General features: G+C 41.3%; 1 protein-coding gene across 2 annotated transcripts in view; it reads right to left on the minus strand.

Moving 5' to 3' along the window:
• rpap3 (RNA polymerase II associated protein 3) overlaps window positions 1–22,146 on the minus strand; it is a 46,961-nt gene that overhangs the window by 17,525 nt on the left and 7,290 nt on the right. The gene's annotated exons all lie outside the window — the stretch shown is intronic.

Below are 22,146 nucleotides of genomic sequence, written 5' to 3' on the forward strand. Positions count from 1 at the left end.
CCCGGCCCTGGATAAGCGGAGGAAAATAGATGGATGGATGGAAAAAATAAAAGTAAATAATAGTAATAAAAAGTAAAAAAAAAAAAAAAGCTAGATAAAAAAGATGAAAACAATAAACAAATAATTAAAAAGAAGAGCACGATAAAAAAATAAAATAAAAATAGACTAATAGAATAATAGATTACATAGTAGCAAATAAACTAGAAAATTTCTAAAGAAATTTTGATTGTGTGCTTGCCTCTGGACCGTGACTCTCGTGGCTTATCAAAAGGGACAGGGATTAAACAGGGACTTTCTGCTGAGTACACTCACACCTCATACAAGTCTCTAGGACAAACGGTTCATTGGTTATGAAAGGGGGCGTGGCTAATCAAAAAGGGCGGGAATTTATGAAATATTGTTATGTATAAGTGGTCAGTGATGAACCATCATCATGCTTGACAAGTTTGAGGAAGATTGGACAATGTATGGTCAAGTTATAAGGTCTCATGTTTTATGAAGAACAACATGTCTGTTTACTTAGAGTAAACTGACAGTTATCAGTTAGAATGTCTGTGTTGGAGGAGGGGAGGGGGGAGGGGGGAGGCTTTGGTAGCTAAGCAACCACGTGGCCAGGTGGAGTCGACCAATAAGAGCAGAGCAATCAACTGAAATTAACTGCTGTTGGAGAAAGTTCCGCAGACAGAGGTGGACAAACTGAAATTTCTGGCTTCGAACAGAAAGCATTTTTGGCAAAACCATAATACCTATCATTGATCCGACTTCACTTTGAGCGTCCTGAGTTCTTCCTGAACATCTACATATGTTTTTTTTTAAGAAAGATGAAAAAATAGCTTTGTTAGAGCGATTTAAAAAAACGGTTAAATTTTTTTTGGGGAGAAATCTTCCTGCATTTTTAATATTGGAGCCAATGAGGCAGTTGGTGCGTTTTGTTTGTGCATCTGTGCATCCTGCGCCCAAACTATAACTCTGACAGCTTTACCAGAGGATTGTGAGTGAGAGGACAAATTTTCCTACGTTTCTATGTATAAATTATTTCTGTAGAGTGAAATTTGCGGCCTGGAGTGCAGTTTTCAAATTAATTTTTTGACAATTCGTTCTCTCCCTCTACACTCTGTTTGATGACATCACCGCTCTAGACTCTCCATAGGGTTACATTGGGGGGATTTTTTGACGTGTTTTTGCCCAATAATTTGAAAACCGTTTGTCGAAACCCTTATAAAAGTCATAGCACACTTGTCATGGGCGAACCGGTCGATTTGATACCTTTTTTGTGTATGTGCGACCAAAACTCTGGGAGGAGTAGTCGACCGAAAAATGACACGGAAGAAACGGAAGAATAACTAGAAAATTCCTAAAGAAATTTTGATTGTGTGCTTGCCTCTGGACCGTGACTCTCGTGGCTTATCAAAAGGGGCGGGGATTAAACAGGGACTTTCTGCTGAGTGCACTCACACCTCATACAAGTCTCTAGGACAAACGGTTCACTAGTTAGTAAAATGGGCGTGGCTTATCAAAAGGGGCGGGGTTATCAATCACCAGTTAAACAGGGACTCTATGCTGAGTAATCTGACATCTTATACAAGTTTCTAGGACAAACGGTTCATTAGTTAGTAAAAGGGGGCGTGGCTAATAAAAAGGGCGGGAATTTATGAATTATTGTTATGTAGAACTGAAAAGTGATGAACCATCATCATGCATGACAAGTTTGAGGCAGATTGGACAATGTATGGTCAAGTTATAAGGTCTCGTGTTTTATGAAGAAAGCCATGTCTGTTTACTTAGAGTAAACTGACAGTTATCAGTTAGAATGTCTGTGTTGGAGGAGGGGGGGGGGCTTTGGTAGCTAAGCAACCACGTGGCCAGGTGGAGTCAACCAATCAGAGCAGAGCAATCAACTGAAATTAACTGACGATGGAGACAGTTCCATCAAAGTGAGCAGACAGAGGTCGACAAACTTGAAATTCTGGCCTCGAACAGAAAGCATTTTCGGCAAAACCATAATACCTATCATTGATCCGACTTCACTTTGAGCGTCCTGAGTTCTTCCTGAACATCTCCATATGTTTTTTTTTTAAGAAAAATGAAAAAATAGCTTTGTTAGAGCGATTTTAAAAAACTGTTAAATTTTTTTTTGGAGAAATCTTCCTTCATTTTTAATATGGGAGCCGATGCGGCAGTTGGTGCATTTTGTTTGAGCATCTGTGCGTCCTGCGCCCAAACTATAACTCTGACAGCTTTACCAGAGGATTGTGAGTGAGAGGACAAATTTTCCTACGTTTCTATGTATAAATTATTTCTGTAGAGTTAAATTTGCGGCCTGGAGCGCAGTTTTCAAATTTATTTTTTGACAATTCTTTCTCTCCCTCTACACTCTGTTTGATGACTTCCCCACTCTAGACTCTCCATAGGGTTACATTGGGGGGATTTTTTGACGTGTTTTTGCCCAATAATTTGAAAACCGTATGTCGAAACCCTTAGAAAAGTCATAGCACACTTGTCATGGGCGAGCCGGTCGATTTGATACCTTTTTTGTGTATGTGCGACCAAAACTCTGGGAGGAGTAGTCGGCCGAAAAACAACACGGAAGAAACGGAAGAATAAAAATAATAATAAAAATAAGCCCGGTGAAGAGTAGTTAGTGTGCTTTTGCAAGCAAGCACACAAAACTAGAAAATTCCTAAAGAAATTTTGATTGTGTGCTTGCCTCTGGACCGTGACTCTCGTGGCTTATCAAAAGGGGCAGGGATTAAACAGGGACTTTCTGCTGAGTGCACTGACACCTCATACAAGTCTCTAGGACAAACGGTTCACTAGTTAGTAAAATGGGCGTGGCTTATCAAAAGGGGCGGGGTTATCAATCACCAGTTAAACAGGGACTCTATGCTGAGTAATCTGACATCTTATACAAGTTTCTAGGACAAACGGTTCAATAGTTAGTAAAAGGGGGCGTGGCTAATAAAAAGGGCGGGAATTTATGAATTATTGTTATGTAGAACTGAAAAGTGATGAACCATCATCATGCATGACAAGTTTGAGGCAGATTGGACAATGTATGGTCAAGTTATAAGGTCTCGTGTTTTATGAAGAAAGCCATGTCTGTTTACTTAGAGTAAACTGACAGTTATCAGTTAGAATGTCTGTGTTGGAGGAGGGGGGGGGCTTTGGTAGCTAAGCAACCACGTGGCCAGGTGGAGTCGACCAATCAGAGCAGAGCAATCAACTGAAATTAACTGACGATGGAGACAGTTCCATCAAAGTGAGCAGACAGAGGTCGACACACTTGAAATTCTGGCCTCGAACAGAAAGCATTTTCGGCAAAACCATAATACCTATCATTGATCCGACTTTACTTTGAGCGTCCTGAGTTCTTCCTGAACATCTCCATATGTTTTTTTTTAAGAAAAATGAAAAAATAGCTTTGTTAGAGCGATTTTAAAAAACTGTTTAATTTTTTTTTTGAGAAATCTTCCTTCATTTTTAATATGGGAGCCGATGCGGCAGTTGGTGCATTTTGTTTGAGCATCTGTGCGTCCTGCGCCCAAACTATAACTCTGACAGCTTTACCAGAGGATTGTGAGTGAGAGGACAAATTTTCCTACGTTTCTATGTATAAATTATTTCTGTAGAGTGAAATTTGCGGCCTGGAGCGCAGTTTTCAAATTTATTTTTTGACAATTCTTTCTCTCCCTCTACACTCTGTTTGATGACTTCCCCACTCTAGACTCTCCATAGGGTTACATTGGGGGGATTTTTTGACGTGTTTTTGCCCAATAATTTGAAAACCGTTTGTCGAAACCCTTAGAAAAGTCATAGCACACTTGTCATGGGCGAGCCGGTCGATTTGATACCTTTTTTGTGTATGTGCGGCCAAAACTCTGGGAGGAGTAGTCGACCGAAAAATGACACGGAAGAAACGGAAGATTAAAAATAATAACTAGAAAATTCCTAAAGAAATTTTGATTGTGTGCTTGCCTCTGGACCATCATTCTCGTGGCTCAAATCAACAGTCAAACAGTGACTCTGTCCTGAGTTCACAGATACCTCATACAAGTCTGTAGGACAAACGGTTCACAAGTTAGTAAAAGGGGGCGTGGTCACTCAAAGGGGGCGTGGCTTGAATCAGCAGTTAAACAGGGACTCTGTCCTGAGTTCACAGACACCTCATACAAGACTCTAGGACAAACGGTTCATTAGTTATGAAAGGGGGCGTGGCTAATCAAAAGGGGCGGAGTTATCAATCACCAGTTAAACAGGGACTTCATGCCGAGTAATCTGACACTTTATACAAGTTTCTAGGACAAACGGTTCATTAGTTATGAAAGGGGGCGTGGCTAATCAAAAAGGGCGGGAATTTATGAAACATTATTATGTATAAGTGGTCAGTGATGAACCATCATCATGCTTGGCAAGTTTGAGGAAGATTGGACAATGTATGGTCAAGTTATAAGGTCTCATGTTTTATGAAGTCTGTTCACTTAGAGTAAACTGACAGTTATCAGTTAGAATGTCTGTGTTGGAGGAGGGAGGGGGGAGGGGGGAGGCTTTTGTAGCTAAGCAACCAGGTGGCCAGGTGGAGTCGACCAATAAGAGCAGAGCAATCAACTGAAATTAACTGACAGTTCCTTCACAGTGAGCAGACAGAGGTCGACAAACTGAAAATTCTGGCCTCGAACAGAAAGCATTTTTGGCAAAACCATAATACCTATCATTGATCCGACTTCACTTTGAGCGTCCTGAGTTCTTCCTGAACGTCTACATATATTTTTTTTAAAGAAAGATGAAAAAATAGCTTTGTTAGAGCGATTTTAAAAAACTGTAAAAAATATTTTGGGGAGAAATCTTCCTGCATTTTTAATATGGGAGCCAATGAGGCAGTTGATGTGTTTTGTTTGTGCATCTGTGCGTCCTGCGCCAAAACTATAACTCTGACAGCTTTACCAGAGGATTGTGAGTGAGAGGACAAATTTTCCTACGTTTCTATGTATAAATTATTTCTGTAGAGTGAAATTTGCGGCCTGGAGCGCAGTTTTCAAATTTATTTTTTGACAATTCTTTCTCTCCCTCTACACTCTGTTTGATTACATCCCCACTCTAGACTCTCCATAGGGTTACATTGGGGGGATTTTTTGACGTGTTTTTTCCCAATAATTTGAAAACCGTTTGTCGGAACCCTTATAAAAGTCATAGCACACTTGTCATGGGCGAGCCGGTCGGTTTGATACCTTTTTTGTGTATGTGCGAGCAAAACTCTGGGAGGAGTAGTCGACCGAAAAAACACCACGGAAGAAACGGAAGAATAACTAGAAAATTCCTAAAGAAATTTTGATTGTGTGCTTGCCTCTGGACCGTGACTCTCGTGGCTTATCAAAAGGGGCACGGATTAAACAGGGACTTTCTGCTGAGTACACTCACACCTCATACAAGTCTCTAGGACAAACGGTTCACTAGTTAGTAAAATGGGCGTGGCTTATCAAAAGGGGCGGGGTTATCAATCACCAGTTAAACAGGGACTCTATGCTGAGTAATCTGACATCTTATACAAGTTTCTAGGACAAACGGTTCAATAGTTAGTAAAAGGGGGCGTGGCTAATAAAAAGGGCGGGAATTTATGAATTATTGTTATGTAGAACTGAAAAGTGATGAACCATCATCATGCATGACAAGTTTGAGGCAGATTGGACAATGTATGGTCAAGTTATAAGGTCTCGTGTTTTATGAAGAAAGCCATGTCTGTTTACTTAGAGTAAACTGACAGTTATCAGTTAGAATGTCTGTGTTGGAGGAGGGGGGGGCTTTGGTAGCTAAGCAACCACGTGGCCAGGTGGAGTCGACCAATCAGAGCAGAGCAATCAACTGAAATTAACTGACGATGGAGACAGTTCCATCAAAGTGAGCAGACAGAGGTCGACAAACTTGAAATTCTGGCCTCGAACAGAAAGCATTTTCGGCAAAACCATAATACCTATCATTGATCCGACTTTACTTTGAGCGTCCTGAGTTCTTCCTGAACATCTCCATATGTTTTTTTTTTAAGAAAAATGAAAAAATAGCTTTGTTAGAGCGATTTTAAAAAACTGTTAAATTTTTTTTTTGAGAAATCTTCCTTCATTTTTAATATGGGAGCCGATGCGGCAGTTGGTGCATTTTGTTTGAGCATCTGTGCGTCCTGCGCCCAAACTATAACTCTGACAGCTTTACCAGAGGATTGTGAGTGAGAGGACAAATTTTCCTACGTTTCTATGTATAAATTATTTCTGTAGAGTGAAATTTGCGGCCTGGAGCGCAGTTTTCAAATTTATTTTTTGACAATTCTTTCTCTCCCTCTACACTCTGTTTGATGACTTCCCCACTCTAGACTCTCCATAGGGTTACATTGGGGGGATTTTTTGACGTGTTTTTGCCCAATAATTTGAAAACCGTATGTCGAAACCCTTAGAAAAGTCATAGCACACTTGTCATGGGCGAGCCGGTCGATTTGATACCTTTTTTGTGTATGTGCGGCCAAAACTCTGGGAGGAGTAGTCGACCGAAAAATGACACGGAAGAAACGGAAGATTAAAAATAACTAGAAAATTCCTAAAGAAATTTTGATTGTGTGCTTGCCTCTGGACCGTGACTCTCGTGGCTTATCAAAAGGGGCACGGATTAAACAGGGACTTTCTGCTGAGTGCACTGACACCTCGTACAAGTCTCTAGGACAAACGGTTCACTAGTTAGTAAAATGGGCGTGGCTTATCAAAAGGGGCGGGGTTATCAATCACCAGTTAAACAGGGACTCTATGCTGAGTAATCTGACATCTTATACAAGTTTCTAGGAGAAACGGTTCATTAGTTAGTAAAAGGGGGCGTGGCTAATAAAAAGGGCGGGAATTTATGAATTATTGTTATGTAGAACTGAAAAGTGATGAACCATCATCATGCATGACAAGTTTGAGGCAGATTGGACAATGTATGGTCAAGTTATAAGGTCTCGTGTTTTATGAAGAAAGCCATGTCTGTTTACTTAGAGTAAACTGACAGTTATCAGTTAGAATGTCTGTGTTGGAGGAGGGGGGGGCTTTGGTAGCTAAGCAACCACGTGGCCAGGTGGAGTCGACCAATCAGAGCAGAGCAATCAACTGAAATTAACTGACGATGGAGACAGTTCCATCAAAGTGAGCAGACAGAGGTCGACAAACTTGAAATTCTGGCCTCGAACAGAAAGCATTTTCGGCAAAACCATAATAGCTATCATTGATCCGACTTCACTTTGAGCGTCCTGAGTTCTTCCTGAACATCTACATGTGTTTTTTTTTAAGAAAAATGAAAAAATAGCTTTGTTAGAGTGATTTTAAAAAACTGTTAAATTTTTTTTTTGAGAAATCTTCCTTCATTTTTAATATGGGAGCCGATGCGGCAGTTGGTGCATTTTGTTTGTGCATCTGTGCGTCCTGCGCCCAAACTATAACTCTGACAGCTTTACCAGAGGATTGTGAGTGAGAGGACAAATTTTCCTACGTTTCTATGTATAAATTATTTCTGTAGAGTGAAATTTGCGGCCTGGAGCGCAGTTTTCAAATTTATTTTTTGACAATTCTTTCTCTCCCTCTACACTCTGTTTGATGACTTCTCCACTCTAGACTCTCCATAGGGTTACATTGGGGGGATTTTTTGACGTGTTTTTGCCCAATAATTTGAAAACCGTTTGTCGAAACCCTTAGAAAAGTCATAGCACACTTGTCATGGGCGAGCCGGTCGGTTTGATACCTTTTTTGTGTATGTGCGACCAAAACTCTGGGAGGAGTAGTCGACCGAAAAATGACACGGAAGAAACGGAAGAAAAATAAGAATAAGCCCGGTGAATAGTAGTTAGTGTGCTTTTGCAAGCAAGCACACAAAACTAGAAAATTCCTAAAGAAATTTTGATTGTGTGCTTGCCTCTGGACCGTGACTCTCGTGGCTTATCAAAAGGGGCACGGATTAAACAGGGACTCTATGCTGAGTAATCTGACATCTTATACAAGTTTCTAGGACAAACGATTCATTAGTTAGTAAAAGGGGGCGTGGCTAATAAAAAGGGCGGGAATTTATGAATTATTGTTATGTAGAACTGAAAAGTGATGAACCATCATCATGCATGACAAGTTTGAGGCAGATTGGACAATGTATGGTCAAGTTATAAGGTCTCGTGTTTTATGAAGAAAACGCCATGTTTGTTTACTTAGAGTAAACTGACAGTTATCAGTTAGAATGTCTGTGTTGGAGGAGGGGGGGGGGGCTTTGGTAGCTAAGCAACCACATGGCCAGGTGGAGTCGACCAATCAGAGCAGAGCAATCAACTGAAATTAACTGACGATGGAGACAGTTCCATCAAAGTGAGCAGACAGAGGTTGACAAACTTGAAATTCTGGCCTCGAACAGAAAGCATTTTCGGCAAAACCATAATACCTATCATTGATCTGACTTCACTTTGAGCGTCCTGAGTTCTTCCTGAACATCTACATATGTTTTTTTTTAAGAAAAATGAAAAAATAGCTTTGTTAGAGCGATTTTAAAAAACTGTTAAATTTTTTTTTTGAGAAATCTTCCTTCATTTTTAATATGGGAGCCGATGCGGCAGTTGGTGCATTTTGTTTGAGCATCTGTGCGTCCTGCGCCCAAACTATAACTCTGACAGCTTTACCAGAGGATTGTGAGTGAGAGGACAAATTTTCCTACGTTTCTATGTATAAATTATTTCTGTAGAGTGAAATTTGCGGCCTGGAGCGCAGTTTTCAAATTTATTTTTTGACAATTCCTTCTCTCCCTCTACACTCTGTTTGATGACATCCCCACTCTAGACTCTCCATAGGGTTACATTGGGGGGATTTTTTGACGTGTTTTTGCCCAATAATTTGAAAACCGTTTGTCGAAACCCTTATAAAAGTCATAGCACACTTGTCATGGGCGAGCCGGTCGATTTGATACCTTTTTCGTGTATGTGCGGCCAAAACTCTGGGAGGAGTAGTCGACCGAAAAATGACACGGAAGAAACGGAAGAATAACTAGAAAATTTCTAAAGAAATTTTGATTGTGTGCTTGCCTCTGGACCATCATTCTCGTGGCTCAAATCAACAGTCAAACAGTGACTCTGTCCTGAGTTCACAGATACCTCATACAAGTCTGTAGGACAAACGGTTCACAAGTTAGTAAAAGGGGGCGTGGTCACTCAAAGGGGGCGTGGCTTGAATCAGCAGTTAAACAGGGACTCTATCCTAAGTTCACAGACACCTCATACAAGTCTCTAGGACAAACGGTTCATTAGTTGAAAGGGGGCGTGGCTAATCAAAAGGGGCGGGGTTATCAATCACCAGTTAAACAGGGACTTCATGCCGAGTAATCTGACACCTTGTATAAGTTTCTAGGACAAACGGTTCATTAGTTATGAAAGGGGGCGTGGCTAATCAAAAAGGGCGGGAATTTATGAAACATTATTATGTATAAGTGGTCAGTGATGAACCATCATCATGCTTGGCAAGTTTGAGGAAGATTGGACAATGTATGGTCAAGTTATTAGCTCTGTTCACTTAGAGTAAACTGACAGTTATCGGTTAAAATGTCTGTGTTGGAGGAGGGAGGGGGGAGGCTTTGGTAGCTAAGCAACCAGGTGGCCAGGTGGAGTCGACCAATAAGAGCAGAGCAATCAACTGAAATTAACTGACAGTTCCATCACAGTGAGCAGACAGAGGTCGACAAACTGAAAATTCTGGCCTCGAACAGAAAGCATTTTTGGCAAAACCATAATACCTATCATTGATCCGACTTCACTTTGAGCGTCCTGAGTTCTTCCTGAACGTCTACATATATTTTTTTTAAAGAAAGATGAAAAAATAGCTTCGTTAGAGCGATTTTAAAAAACTGTAAAAAAAATTTTGGGGAGAAATCTTCCTGCATTTTTAATATGGGAGCCAATGAGGCAGTTGATGTGTTTTGTTTGTGCATCTGTGCGTCCTGCGCCCAAACTATAACTCTGACAGCTTTACCAGAGGATTGTGAGTGAGAGGACAAATTTTCCTACGTTTCTATGTATAAATTATTTCTGTAGAGTGAAATTTGCGGCCTGGAGCGCAGTTTTCAAATTTATTTTTTGACAATTCGTTCTCTCCCTCTACACTCTGTTTGATTACATCACCACTCTAGACTCTCCATAGGGTTACATTGGGGGGATTTTTTGACGTGTTTTTGCCCAATAATTTGAAAACCGTTTGTCGAAACCCTTAGAAAAGTCATAGCACACTGGTCATGGGCGAGCCGGTCGGTTTGATACCTTTTTTGTGTATGTGCGACCAAAACTCTGGGAGGAGTAGTCGACGGAAAAACAACACGGAAGAAACGGAAGAATAACTGGAAAATTTCTAAAGAAATTTTGATTGTGTGCTTGCCTCTGGACCGTGACTCTCGTGGCTTATCAAAAGGGGCAGGGATTAAACAGGGACTTTCTGCTGAGTACACTCACACCTCATACAAGTCTCTAGGACAAACGGTTCATTGGTTATGAAAGGGGGCGTGGCTAATCAAAAAGGGCGGGAATTTATGAAATATTGTTATGTATAAGTGGTCAGTGATGAACCATCATCATGCTTGACAAGTTTGAGGAAGATTGGACAATGTATGGTCAAGTTATAAGGTCTCATGTTTTATGAAGAACAACATGTCTGTTTACTTAGAGTAAACTGACAGTTATCAGTTAGAATGTCTGTGTTGGAGGAGGGAGGGGGGAGGGGGGAGGCTTTGGTAGCTAAGCAACCACGTGGCCAGGTGGAGTCGACCAATAAGAGCAGAGCAATCAACTGAAATTAACTGCTGTTGGAGAAAGTTCCGCAGACAGAGGTGGACAAACTGAAATTTCTGGCCTCGAACAGAAAGCATTTTTGGCAAAACCATAATACCTATCATTGATCCGACTTCACTTTGAGCGTCCTGAGTTCTTCCTGAACATCTACATATGTTTTTTTTAAGAAAGATGAAAAAATAGCTTTGTTAGAGCGATTTAAAAAAACGGTTAAATTTTTTTTGGGGAGAAATCTTCCTGCATTTTTAATATTGGAGCCAATGAGGCAGTTAGTGTGTTTTGTTTGTGCATCTGTGCATCCTGCGCCCAAACTATAACTCTGACAGCTTTACCAGAGGATTGTGAGTGAGAGGACAAATTTTCCTACGTTTCTATGTATAAATTATTTCTGTAGAGTGAAATTTGCGGCCTGGAGTGCAGTTTTCAAATTAATTTTTTGACAATTCGTTCTCTCCCTCTACACTCTGTTTGATGACATCACCGCTCTAGACTCTCCATAGGGTTACATTGGGGGGATTTTTTGACGTGTTTTTGCCCAATAATTTGAAAACCGTTTGTCGAAACCCTTATAAAAGTCATAGCACACTTGTCATGGTTGAGCCGGTCGATTTGATACCTTTTTTGTGTATGTGCGGCCAAAACTCTGGGAGGAGTAGTCGACCGAAAAAACACCACGGAAGAAACGGAAGAATAATAAAATTAAGCCCGGTGAATAGTAGTTAGTGTGCTTTTGCAAGCAAGCACACAAAATAAAAATAGTCCCGGTGAATAGTAGTTAGTGTGCTTTTGCAAGCAAGCACACAAAATAAAATTAAGCCCGGTGAATAGTAGTTAGTGTGCTTTTGCAAGCAAGCACACAAAATAAAAATAGTCCCGGTGAATAGTAGTTAGTGTGCTTTTGCAAGCAAGCACACAAAACTAGAAAATTTCTAAAGAAATTTTGATTGTGTGCTTGCCTCTGGACCGTGACTCTCGTGGCTTATCAAAAGGGGCAGGGATTAAACAGGGACTTTCTGCTGAGTGCACTGACACCTCGTACAAGTCTCTAGGACAAACGGTTCACTAGTTAGTAAAAGAGGGCGTGGCTAATAAAAAAGGGGCGGGGTTATCAATCACCAGTTAAACAGGGACTCTATGCCGAGTAATCTGACACCTTATACAAGTTTCTAGGACAAACGGTTAATTGGTTATGAAAGGGGGCGTGGCTAATCAAAAAGGGCGGGAATTTATGAAATATTGTTATGTATAAGTGGTCAGTGATGAACCATCATCATGCTTGGCAAGTTTGAGGAAGATTGGACAATGTATGGTCAAGTTATAAGGTCTCATGTTTTATGAAGAACAACATGTCTGTTTACTTAGAGTAAACTGACAGTTATCAGTTAGAATGTCTGTGTTGGAGGAGGGAGGGGGGGGGGGCTTTGGTAGCTAAGCAACCAGGTGGCCAGGTGGAGTCGACCAATAAGAGCAGAGCAATCAACTGAAATTAACTGCTGTTGGAGAAAGTTCCGCAGACAGAGGTGGACAAACTGAAAATTCTGGCCTTGAACAGAAAGCATTTTTGGCAAAACCATAATACCTATCATTGATCTGACTTCACTTTGAGCGTCCTGAGTTCTTCCTCAACGTCTACATATTTTTTTTTTTAAGAAAAATGAAAAAATAGCTTTGTTAGAGCGAATTCAAAAAACTCTTACATCTCCTTTTTTGAGATATCATCCTGCGTTTTTAATATGGGAGCCAATGAGGCTGTTTTTGGGTTTTGGTGGTGCATCTCTGCATCTCACGCCTAAACTACAACTCTGACAGCTTTACCAGAGGATTGTGAGTGAGAGGACAAATTTTCCTACGTTTCTATGTATAAATTATTTTTGTAGAGTGAAATTTGCGGCCTGGAGCGCAGTTTTCAAATTTATTTTTTGACAATTCGTTCCCTCCCTCTACACTCTGTTTGGTGACATCACCACTCTGGACTCTCCATAGGGTTACATTGGGGGGATTTTTTGACGTGTTTTTGCCCAATAATTTGAAAACCGTTTGTCGAAACCCTTATAAAAGTCATAGCACACTTGTCATGGGCGAGCCCGTCGGTTTGATACCTTTTTTGTGTATGTGCGGCCAAAACTCTGGGAGGAGTAGTCGACCGAAAAATGACACGGAAGAAACGGAAGAAAAACTAGAAAATTTCTAAAGAAATTTTGATTGTGTGCTTGCCTCTGGACCATCATTCTCGTGGCTCAAATCAACAGTCAAACAGTGACTCTGTCCTGAGTTCACAGATACCTCATACAAGTCTGTAGGACAAACGGTTCACAAGTTAGTAAAAGGGGGCGTGGTCACTCAAAGGGGGCGTGGCTTGAATCAGCAGTTAAACAGGGACTCTGTCCTAAGTTCACAGACACCTCATACAAGTCTCGAGGACAAACGGTTCATTAGTTATGAAAGGGGGCGTGGCTAATCAAAAGGGGCAGGGTTATCAATCACCAGTTAAACAGGGACTTCATGCCGAGTAATCTGACACCTTGTATAAGTTTCTAGGACAAACGGTTCATTAGTTATGAAAGGGGGCGTGGCTAATCAAAAAGGGCGGGAATTTATGAAACATTATTATGTATAAGTGGTCAGTGATGAACCATCATCATGCTTGGCAAGTTTGAGGAAGATTGGACAATGTATGGTCAAGTTATTAGGTCTGTTCACTTAGAGTAAACTGACAGTTATCGGTTAAAATGTCTGTGTTGGAGGAGGGAGGGGGGAGGCTTTGGTAGCTAAGCAACCAGGTGGCCAGGTGGAGTCGACCAATAAGAGCAGAGCAATCAACTGAAATTAACTGACAGTTCCATCACAGTGAGCAGACAGAGGTCGACAAACTGAAAATTCTGGCCTCGAACAGAAAGCATTTTTGGCAAAACCATAATACCTATCATTGATCCGACTTCACTTTGAGCGTCCTGAGTTCTTCCTGAACGTCTACATATATTTTTTTTAAAGAAAGATGAAAAAATAGCTTCGTTAGAGCGATTTTAAAAAACTGTAAAAAAATTTTTGGGGAGAAATCTTCCTGCATTTTTAATATGGGAGCCAATGAGGCAGTTGATGTGTTTTGTTTGTGCATCTGTGCGTCCTGCGCCCAAACTATAACTCTGACAGCTTTACCAGAGGATTGTGAGTGAGAGGACAAATTTTCCTACGTTTCTATGTATAAATTATTTCTGTAGAGTGAAATTTGCGGCCTGGAGCGCAGTTTTCAAATTTATTTTTTGACAATTCGTTCTCTCCCTCTACACTCTGTTTGATTACATCACCACTCTAGACTCTCCATAGGGTTACATTGGGGGGATTTTTTGACGTGTTTTTGCCCAATAATTTGAAAACCGTTTGTCGAAACCCTTAGAAAAGTCATAGCACACTGGTCATGGGCGAGCCGGTCGGTTTGATACCTTTTTTGTGTATGTGCGACCAAAACTCTGGGAGGAGTAGTCGACGGAAAAACAACACGGAAGAAACGGAAGAATAATAATAAAAATAGACACGGTGAATAGTAGTTAGTGTGCTTTTGCAAGCAAGCACACAAAATAAGAATAAGCCCGGTGAATAGTAGTTAGTGTGCTTTTGCAAGCAAGCACACAAAACTAGAACATTTCTAAAGAAATTTTGATTGTGTGCTTGCCTCTGGACCATCATTCTCGTGGCTCAAATCAACAGTCAAACAGGGACTCTGTCCTGAGTTCACAGACACCTCATACAAGTCTGTAGGACAAACGGTTCACATGTTAGTAAAAGGGGGCGTGGTCACTCAAAGGGGGCGTGGCTTGAATCAGCAGTTAAACAGGGACTCTGTCCTGAGTTCACAGACACCTCATACAAGTCTCTAGGACAAACGGTTCATAAGTTATGAAAGGGGGCGTGGCTAATCAAAAGGGGCGGGGTTATCAATCACCAGTTAAACAGGGACTTCATGCCGAGTAATCAGACACCTTATACAAGTTTCTAGGACAAACGGTTCATTAGTTATGGAAGGGGGCGTGGCTAATCAAAAACGGCGGGAATTTATGAAACATTATTATGTATAAGTGGTCAGTGATGAACCATCATCATGCTTGGCAAGTTTGAGGAAGATTGGACAATGTATTGTCAAGTTATTAGGTCTGTTCACTTAGAGTAAACTGACAGTTATCAGTTAAAATGTCTGTGTTGGAGGAGGGAGGGGGGAGGCTTTTGTAGCTAAGCAACCAGGTGGCCAGGTGGAGTCGACCAATAAGAGCAGAGCAATCAAACTGAAATTAACTGACAATTCCGTCACAGTGAGCAGACAGAGGTCGACAAACTGAAAATTCTGGCCTCGAACAGAAAGCATTTTTGGCAAAACCATAATAGCTATCATTGATCCGACTTCACTTTGAGCGTCCTGAGTTCTTCCTGAACGTTTACATATATTTTTTTTAAAGAAAGGTGAAAAAATAGCTTTGTTAGAGCGATTTAAAAAAACTGTAAAAAAAATTTTGGGGAGAAATCTTCCTGCATTTTTAATATGGGAGCCAATGAGGCAGTTGATGTGTTTTGTTTGTGCATCTGTGCGTCCTGCGCCAAAACTATAACTCTGACAGCTTTACCAGAGGATTGTGAGTGAGAGGACAAATTTTCCTACGTTTCTATGTATAAATCATTTCTGTAGAGTGAAATTTGCAGCCTGGAGCGCAGTTTTCAAATTTATTTTTTGACAATTCGTTCTCTCCCTCTACACTCTGTTTGATGACATCACTGCTCTAGACTCTCCATAGGGTTACATTGGGGGGATTTTTTGACGTGTTTTTGCCCAATAATTTGAAAACCGTTTGTCGAAATCCTTATAAAAGTCATAGCACACTTGTCATGGGCGAGCCGGTCGATTTGATACCTTTTTTGTGTATGTGCGGCCAAAACTGTGGGAGGAGTAGTCGACCGAAAAAACACCACGGAAGAAACGGAAGAATAAAAACTAGAAAATTTCTAAAGAAATTTTGATTGTGTGCTTGCCTCTGGACCATCATTCTCGTGGCTCAAATCAACAGTCAAACTGGGACTCTGTCCTGAGTTCACAGACACCTCATACAAGTCTGTAGGACAAACGGTTCACAAGTTAGTAAAAGGGGGCGTGGTCACTCAAAGGGGGCGTGGCTTGAATCAGCAGTTAAACAGGGACTCTGTCCTGAGTTCACAGACACCTCATACAAGTATCTAGGAGAAACGGTTCATTAGTTATGAAAGGGGGCGTGGCTAATCAAAAAGGGCGGGAATTTATGAAACATTGTTATGTATAAGTGGTCAGTGATGAACCATCATTATGCTTGGCAAGATTGAGGAAGATTGGACAATGTATGGTCAAGTTATTAGGTCTGTTTACTTAGAGTAAACTGACAGTTATCAGTTAGATTGTCTGTGTTGGAGGAGGGAGGGGGGGGGGGGCTTTGGTAGCTAAGCAACCACGTGGCCAGGTGGAGTCGACCAATAAGAGCAGAGCAATCAACTGAAATTAACTGCTGTTGGAGAAAGTTCCGCAGACAGAGGTGGACAAACTGAAAATTCTGGCCTTGAACAGAAAGCATTTTTGGCAAAACCATAATACCTATCATTGATCCGACTTCACTTTGAGCGTCCTGAGTTCTTCCTCAACGTCTACATATTTTTTTTTTTAAGAAAAATGAAAAAATAGCTTTGTTAGAGCGAATTCAAAAAACTCTTACATCTCCTTTTTTGAGATATCATCCTGCGTTTTTAATATGGGAGCCAATGAGGCTGTTTTTGGGTTTTGGTGGTGCATCTCTGCATCTCACGCCTAAACTATAACTCTGACAGCTTTACCAGAGGATTGTGAGTGAGAGGACAAATTTTCCTACGTTTCTATGTATAAATTATTTCTGTAGAGTGAAATTTGCGGCCTGGAGCGCAGTTTTCAAATTTATTTTTGGACAATTCGTTCTCTCCCTCTACACTCTGTTTGGTGACATCACCACTCTGGACTCTCCATAGGGTTACATTGGGGGGATTTTTTGACGTGTTTTTGCCCAATAATTTGAAAACCGTTTGTCGAAACCCTTATAAAAGTCATAGCACCCTTGTCATGGGTGAGCCGGTCGATTTGATACCTTTTTTGTGTATGTGTGGCCAAAACTCTGGGAGGAGTAGTCGACCGAAAAATGACACGGAAGAAACGGAAGAAGAACTAGAAAATTCCTAAAGAAATTTTGATTGTGTGCTTGCCTCTGGACCGTGACTCTCGTGGCTTATCAAAAGGGGCACGGATTAAACAGGGACTTTCTGCTGAGTGCACTGACACCTCATACAAGTCTCTAGGACAAACGGTTCACTAGTTAGTAAAATGGGCGTGGCTTATCAAAAGGGGCGGGGTTATCAATCACCAGTTAAACAGGGACTCTATGCTGAGTAATCTGACATCTTATACAAGTTTCTAGGACAAACGGTTCATTAGTTAGTAAAAGGGGGCGTGGCTAATAAAAAGGGCGGGAATTTATGAATTATTGTTATGTAGAACTGAAAAGTGATGAACCATCATCATGCATGACAAGTTTGAGGCAGATTGGACAATGTATGGTCAAGTTATAAGGTCTCGTGTTTTATGAAGAAAGCCATGTCTGTTTACTTAGAGTAAACTGACAGTTATCAGTTAGAATGTCTGTGTTGGAGGAGGGGGGGGCTTTGGTAGCTAAGCAACCACGTGGCCAGGTGGAGTCGACCAATCAGAGCAGAGCAATCAACTGAAATTAACTGACGATGGAGACAGTTCCATCAAAGTGAGCAGACAGAGGTCGACAAACTTGAAATTCTGGCCTCGAACAGAAAGCCTTTTCGGCAAAACCATAATACCTATCATTGATCCGACTTTACTTTGAGCGTCCTGAGTTCTTCCTGAACATCTACATATGTTTTTTTTTTAAGAAAAATGAAAAAATAGCTTTGTTAGAGCGATTTTAAAAAACGGTTAAATTTTTTTTTTGAGAAATCTTCCTTCATTTTTAATATGGGAGCCGATGCGGCAGTTGGTGCATTTTGTTTGTGCATCTGTGCGTCCTGCGCCCAAACTATAACTCTGACAGCTTTACCAGAGGATTGTGAGTGAGAGGACAAATTTTCCTACGTTTCTATGTATAAATTATTTCTGTAGAGTGAAATTTGCGGCCTGGAGCGCAGTTTTCAAATTTATTTTTTGACAATTCTTTCTCTCCCTCTACACTCTGTTTGATGACTTCTCCACTCTAGACTCTCCATAGGGTTACATTGGGGGGATTTTTTGACATGTTTTTGCCCAATAATTTGAAAACCGTTTGTCGAAACCCTTAGAAAAGTCATAGCACACTTGTCATGGGCGAGCCGGTCGGTTTGATACCTTTTTTGTGTATGTGCGACCAAAACTCTGGGAGGAGTAGTCGACCGAAAAATGACACGGAAGAAACGTAAGAATAAGAACTAGAAAATTTCTAAAGAAATTTTGATTGTGTGCTTGCCTCTGGACCATCATTCTCGTGGCTTATCAAAAGGGGCACGGATTAAACAGGGACTTTCTGCTGAGTACACTCACACCTCATACAAGTCTCTAGGACAAACGGTTCACTAGTTAGTAAAAGGGGCGTGTCTTATCAAAAGGGGCGGGGTTATCAATCACCAGTTAAACAGGGACTCTATACTGAGTAATCGGACATCTTATACAAGTTTCTAGGACAAACGGTTCAATAGTTAGTAAAAGGGGGCGTGGCTAATAAAAAGGGCGGGAATTTATGAATTATTGTTATGTAGAACTGAAAAGTGATGAACCATCATCATGTATGACAAGTTTGAGGCAGATTGGACAATGTATGGTCAAGTTATAAGGTCTCGTGTTTTATGAAGAAAGCCATGTCTGTTTACTGAGAGTAAACTGACAGTTATCAGTTAGAATGTCTGTGTTGGAGGAGGGGGGCTTCGGTAGCTAAGCAACCACGTGGCCAGGTGGAGTCGACCAATCAGAGCAGAGCAATCAACTGAAATTAACTGACGATGGAGACAGTTCCGCAGGCAGAGGTGGACAAACTTGAAATTCTGGCCTCGAACAGAAAGCATTTTCGGCAAAACCATAATACCTATCATTGATCCGACTTCACTTTGAGCGTCCTGAGTTCTTCCTGAACATCTACATATGTTTTTTTTTAAGAAAAATGAAAAAATAGCTTTGTTAGAGCGATTTTTAAAAAACTGTTAAATTGTTTTTTTGAGAAATCTTCCTTCATTTTTAATATGGGAGCCGATGCGGCAGTTGGTGCATTTTGTTTGAGCATCTGTGCGTCCTGCGCCCAAACTATAACTCTGACAGCTTTACCAGAGGATTGTGAGTGAGAGGACAAATTTTCCTACGTTTCTATGTATAAATTATTTCTGTAGAGTGAAATTTGCGGCCTGGAGCGCAGTTTTCAAATTTATTTTTTGACAATTCGTTCTCTCCCTCTACACTCTGTTTGATTTCATCACCACTCTAGACTCTCCATAGGGTTACATTGGGGGGATTTTTTGACGTGTTTTTTCCCAATAATTTGAAAACCGTTTGTCGAAACCCTTATAAAAGTCATAGCACACTTGTCATGGGCGAGCCGGTCGATTTGATACCTTTTTTGTGTATGTGTGACAAAAACTCTGGGAGGAGTAGTCGACCGAAAAAACACCACGGAAGAAACGGAAGATTAAAAATAAGAACTAGAAACAAAATTCCAGGGAAATTTTGGAGTGCCACGGGACTACTGCCGGATGATTCTCGTGGTTTAAATCAGCAGTTAAACAGGGACTCTGTCCTGAGTTCACAGACACCTCATATAAGTCTTTAGGACAAACGGTTCACTAGTTAGTAAAAAGGGGCGTGGCTACTCAAAGGGGGCGTGGCTTCAATCACCAGTCAAACAGGGACTCTGTCCTGAGTCCACAGACACCTCATACAAGTCTGTAGGACAAACGGTTCACTAGTTAGTAAAAAGGGGCGTGGCTACTCAAAGGGGGCGTGGCTTCAATCACCAGTCAAACAGGGACTCTGTCCTGAGTCCACAGACACCTCATACAAGTCTGTAGGACAAACGGTTCACTAGTTCGTAAAAAGGGGCGTGGCTACTCAAAGGGGGCGTGGCTTCAATCACCAGTCAAACAGGGACTCTGTCCTGAGTCCACAGACACCTCATACAAGTCTGTAGGACAAACGGTTCACTAGTTAGTAAAAAGGGGCGTGGCTACTCAAAGGGGGCGTGGCTTCAATCACCAGTCAAACAGGGACTCTGTCCTGAGTCCACAGACACCTCATACAAGTCTGTAGGACAAACGGTTCACTAGTTCGTAAAAAGGGGCGTGGCTACTCAAAGGGGGCGTGGCTTCAATCACCAGTCAAACAGGGACTCTGTCCTGAGTCCACAGACACCTCATACAAGTCTGTAGGACAAACGGTTCACTAGTTAGTAAAAAGGGGCGTGGCTACTCAAAGGGGGCGTGGCTTCAATCACCAGTCAAACAGGGACTCTGTCCTGAGTACATAGACACCTCATACAAGTCTGTAGGACAAACGGTTCACTAATTCGTAAAAAGGGGCGTGGCTACTCAAAGGGGGCGTGGCTTCAATCACCAGTCAAACAGGGACTCTGTCCTGAGTCCACAGACACCTCATACAAGTCTGTAGGACAAACGGTTCACGAGTTAGTAAAAAGGGGCGTGGCTACTCAAAGGGGGCGTGGCTTCAATCACCAGTCAAACAGGGACTCTGTCCTGAGTCCACAGACACCTCATACAAGTCTGTAGGACAAACGGTTCACTAGTTAGTAAAAGGGGCGTGGCTTATCAAAAGGGGCGGGGTTATCAATCAACAGTTAGACAGGGACGCCATGCTGAGTAATCTGACACCTCATACAAATTTCTAGGACAAACGGTTCATTAGTTAAGAAAGGGGGCGTGGCTAATCAAAAAGGGCGGGAATTTATGAAATATTGTTATGTAGACAATCAGTGATGAGCCATCATCATGTATGACAACTGTCACTGACAATGCTTTGCTAAAGTGAGCAGCCAGAGGTGGCCAAACTGAAAATTCTGGCCTCGAACAGAAAGCATTTTTGGCAAAACCATAACACCTATCACTAATCTGACTTCACTTTGAGCGTCCTGAGTTCTTCCTGAACGTCTACATATATTTTTTTTTAAGAAAAATGAAAAAATAGCTTTGTTAGAGCGATTTAAAAAAACTCTTACATCTGATTTTTTCAAAAATCCTCACGTGTTTTTAATATGGGACTCAATGGGGCAGTTGATGCGTTTTGGTGGCACTTCTCTGTGTCCTGCGCCCAAACTATAACTCTGACAGCTTTACCAGAGGATTGTGAGTGAGAAGACAAATTTTCCTCCGTTTCTATGTATAAATTATTTCTGTAGAGTGGAATTTGCGGCCTGGAGCGCAGTTTTCAAATTTATTTTTTGACAATTCCTTCTCTCCCTCTCCACTCTGCTTGATGACATCACCGCTCTAGAGTCTGAACATTCCGCGCAATACACACACATGGGAAAATCGCCCTCCCCATTAGTTTGGAAAAATGGAAATGTTTTCGCACTTCGTGCGAAAACTATACGTGCAATCGCTTTGAAATTTCACAGGACTAGAGTTAAATTCAGGCCCTACAACTTTCTAAATCGGTTCGGAATTTTACGAGCAACGGTTTGCGAATGGTGAGGCCCCAAAGTTTGCGCAATGCGTTCCGGATGGGCCGAAAAGTGCACGTTTGTGCACGTTGTGCGAAAACGTGCACGCCGATCGCTAAAAAAAGTCATTCCACACGATTCCCGATTAGGGCGCAACTTTTGACGTTTTTACTTTTCGCGATTTCTCAAAGCTGCGGGACTAGTTACGCGCCAAAGTTTTTACGGAAGAATAATCTATAATAAAGAATAATAATAATAAACATGAGCAATAATAAGAGATGCCTCGTGCTTCGCACGAGGCACTCATCCTCACTGCTTGCAGTGAAGATGAGTGCCTCGCTGCTCAGCCGTGGCACTAATAAGCCCACGGAATAACAATTAGTGTGCTTTTGCAAGAAAAGCACACAAAATAAGCCCACGGAATAACAATTAGTGTGCTTTTGCAAGCAAGCACACAAAATAAGCCCGGTGAAGAGTAGTTAGTGTGCTTTTGCAAGCACACAAAATAATAAAAAGAAGTAGAAATAAGCCCGGTGAATAGTAGTTAGTGTGCTTTTGCAAGCAAGCACACAAAATAAAAGTGAAGATGTTGTAACACTAAGATGCATGAGCAAAGAAATCTCAAGGAAAAGCCAAATAAAA

The sequence above is a fragment of the Centropristis striata genome, chromosome 22, assembly GCF_030273125.1.
Source record: "Centropristis striata isolate RG_2023a ecotype Rhode Island chromosome 22, C.striata_1.0, whole genome shotgun sequence".
NCBI lineage: Eukaryota > Metazoa > Chordata > Actinopteri > Perciformes > Serranidae > Centropristis > Centropristis striata.